The 4,010-nt window shown below is 35.1% G+C and overlaps 1 protein-coding gene across 6 annotated transcripts in view; it reads right to left on the bottom strand.

The window, feature by feature from the left end:
* Positions 1-4,010, bottom strand: part of LOC106881053 (protein O-mannosyl-transferase TMTC4) — a 300,747-nt gene that overhangs the window by 231,881 nt on the left and 64,856 nt on the right. The gene's annotated exons all lie outside the window — the stretch shown is intronic.

The following is a 4,010-nucleotide window of genomic DNA, read 5'->3' as shown; positions in this document are numbered from 1 at the left end:
ATTTCTCGACCGCATTGTAACTTGCGATGAAAAGTGGATTCTGAACAATGATAAAAAAACGTTCTCCGCAGTGGTTGGACCAAAATGAAGCACCGAAAACTTTCCCTAAACCCGAGCTCTTGAAAAGGAACGCTATGGTGACTGTTCGGTGGTGTACTACTGGACTCCTCCACTATAACTTCTTAAAACCCAGAAAAAGCAACCGTTATTACAGAAACATATTGCCATGAAATTGCCAAAATGAATGAGGAGTAGCAGTTGCTACTCCTCCGTCCCAGACTGGTCAACAGAAGAGGGCCAATCATTCTTCATGATATTCATGACAATGCTCGACCACACGTTTTACTAATGACACTCCAGAAGTTGAAGGAACTTGGCCACGAAGTTCTTCCCCACCCAGTTTATTCCTTAGACCATTCTCCTACCGACTACCATTTCTGAAGCACCTTGATGATTTCCTGTGAGAGAAGGAGTTCAAAAACCAAACCGATGCTGAAAGTGCCCTCAAAGGGTTCATCAGCTCCAGACCTCCAGATTTAATGTGTTGATTGTAATGGTACTTACGTTGATGAATAAATTTCCGTATTGTTGAAATATATTATCATGAATTTCATGTTTCAAAACGTTGCTTACATTTTACTCAGCCTGTTAGATCTTTATACTCTGTATTTAGGAACCGTGGTCGATTTAATCGCCTTAACCCTCAAAGACACAAATTTTTAGCCTTGTGTTCGTGTTAGATATTACCATGGATACTAGAATAGCTTACTAGCAGGGAGCACAATACAAATTAATATGCCAAGATACAGAAAGTGAGGCTCACATGTTACCCGCAAGGGGGCAGAATTTCACAAGCCGCTGATATTGAAGCATCAGGAAGTCACAAGAGAACCCTCACATAACAATACGCTACGGTTATCTACGTAAGAGGCATGACTAACTTGAAGGTCTCGTGGGGTGACGCAAACTGTTGATAGACTTATTTGAAAGGAATTACAGAGAGACCATCGCACAGTTTTTGACATCTAGCCATGCACAAGGGCTCTGCTTTGCATTCTTCTCCATAAATTCCTTGCAGAACATTTAGGGATAACCTATGACTCAGGAGTGGAGGAATAGAAAAGATTGAATACAATCAGAGTTGTGCGAGATCCTGACGAATGCATTTGGACATATATGATGTTTCAATAACTGCGTGATTTTCCATATTTTTCTAAAATTATTCTTTTCAAGTTTTTGTGTCTTTTAAGTATATTATCACTTATCTTCGCATCATTTGCAAGCAGTCTTTCACCACTCCTCTGTTTTTAGTATAACTTGTTCGCCTCATCCTACATTTCTTTGTAAATCTCTTGTTCTTAACGTTTCATATTTTACATGTATACATAGAATTTGTATTTAATTGGCGTCGCTGGTTAAAACAAAGAGCGTGTAGTAATTGTCGTCACTGTTGCTCCTTGACGCTCAAGGCCTTTTTTCTCACAGTTTCATTATTAATTACACAATATAAATAGCTTCCTTTGATTTTTTACATATGGATATTTTTTAACTCATTTGCAATTAACTCAATAAAGTTTCTTTTAATTTTGCTCCCAGAACTGTTCAAAGCTTTGTGTTTGCACAAGGCATAAAAGAAAGAAAAGCAAAAATATCATCAACATCATTTGATACAAATACTGATTACTTCAGTATTTTAGTATGAAGAGGAACATAATACACACACGCAAACGTTTTAGTTGCTAAGTAAACAAAACAGTGAACAAGTGAACCAGTTACAACACTGAAGATGGCAAGTAAATCTGTTCCACCCTTCAGAATAAAACGGTAACAAATCCCCCACTTCTTAACAACACTTTCCCATCGATCATAGATCCAGAGATTACAGAGGGTTCACGTTTTGCCTGATTCAAGAGACTAACGATTGGACAGGTTATCACTTTGTTATATCAAACACAAAAACCAACAGTACCACTCCATTGTCTTAAGATAAAGATTGAGGGCCAACTCCAAGAATAACCAGCTGGAGAGATAGTAAAACAGTGATCATCAGACAAACCTTGATTATGAATGAAACCCTCCGAGAAATACTTAGCAAAACTTTGTAATAAAAAAGTTTTACAGGATTTTTTTTCATTCAAGAAAGAGAAATAAATAATGTTACCAATTTTGATAATGCCGAAAACGGAGCGCATATTTTCATGCACTTAATAGAAGGATTAGAAGTAGCTCTAACGAATATGTACGAAAATATTTTGTCTGTAGATCTGGAAAGCAACTACGAGATGATGTGCCTAGGATTTTTTAACCGAGGACGGGGCAGAGAGCGGGTTACGCTGGTACATTCCGTAGCTATCTATACATTGGCACCTTTACACTTAGACACGTGGAATATGACAATCACTGTCAAATATATTTGCTGCCTAAACCGTAAGGCGAGTTGTGCTGCCAGTTACAACACCGAAGATGACCAGTAAATCTGTTCCACCCTTCAGTTCCACCCTTCAGAATAAAACGGTGACAAATCCCCCACTTCTTAACAACACTTTCCCACCGATCATAGATCCACAGATTGCAAGGGGGGTCACGTTTTTCCTGATGCAAGAGACTAACGATTGGACAGGTTATAACTTTGTTATATAAAACACAAAAACCAACAGTACCACTCCATTGTCTTAAGATAAAGTCTGAGGGCCAACTCCAAGAATAACCAGCTGGAGAGATAGTAAAAACAAAGAAAAAGCAGTAAGCAACCGAAATGAATGGTAGTAGTTCCTTTACTCTGAATGATGTCATGGTTTTTGAGGTGCTACTAGAGTATCGGAATGACATACCTCAGGATTATAAAACAGACCATATGCAAGGAAGGGAAAACCAGCCACTATGTAAAACCTACGAGAGTTGGTTAATCGTAAGATTAGGCTTTATTCATTACAAAATACTTCTGCTTAAACTTTAACCGCGGCGTGTGCGCGTTCTTCCCCAATTTAGCCCAGAAACTGCTCGTAAAATCTTTCGGAATAACAGATTCATTTTAAATGACAGAGGTGAGATAACAATATAAAATTATTTGAAGTGGTGGCGTGCTGAACTTCAATTTACCTCCAGTATTCCCTTATAAAGCCGAGTGTTTTTCAAGTTTATCTTTTTCCTTCCTTAATTGTTTTTATTTTCCAATAACGTTTTAAATATTATATAAATTTATTTGTTTTTGGGCAAACGATAAAAATTTCTCCCTACATCTATTGAATAATGTTATTCACTATTCCTCGTTTTCTTATATAATACATTTATCCTATCTCATATTTTTGTAAGGATTATAGTTTTAACGTTATGTTTTGTGTGCATGAATGAAAGTGACTGTACTGCCTTCAGTGGACAAATAAATTCAAGAATCATCATTATTATTATTACTATTTTTATTATTTTTATTATTATTATTATTATTATTATTATTATTATTATTATTATTATTATTATTATTATTATTATTATCATAACATTATTATTATAACGATAATTATTACTGAAACCTTAAAGAATCAGAGTTAATTCTCCTTCCAGGTTTGCATGACAATCTCTGAATAATAACAGAAAAGTTAATTAATATAAAGACTCTAAAAATAAAGAAAGACATCATACTGGTTATCCGCAGTCTGTTTAACTATCAAAACGGTTTACATTGCTATCAGAATTACACAAAGTTGATTTTTAAAACAATAACGACCTTTACAAATTTATAAAGATTATGATGCATACTCGTTGTATATGTCTAGATAAAAATGAAAGTTGCAAATCTTTGGAAAAAGTTGGTGCCTACCTTGAAATATAACTAAATATTCTCTTTAATTAGTACACACAGAATGCGAAAATTTTGAAATTATATAAAAGATAGAAATTGAAAATATAATCAGGACAGCATTTTGGACTGTAGAAGTCCAATACATGAAGTGTATATGGGTGTTTAATACCGGTAGATTTAAAAGAAAACATATATATATGTGTATATATAT

The sequence above is a fragment of the Octopus bimaculoides genome, chromosome 3, assembly GCF_001194135.2.
Source record: "Octopus bimaculoides isolate UCB-OBI-ISO-001 chromosome 3, ASM119413v2, whole genome shotgun sequence".
NCBI classification, from domain to species: domain Eukaryota; kingdom Metazoa; phylum Mollusca; class Cephalopoda; order Octopoda; family Octopodidae; genus Octopus; species Octopus bimaculoides.
The sequence above is the reverse complement of the archived record's forward strand: the minus strand, read 5'-3'. Positions and strand labels throughout refer to the sequence as shown.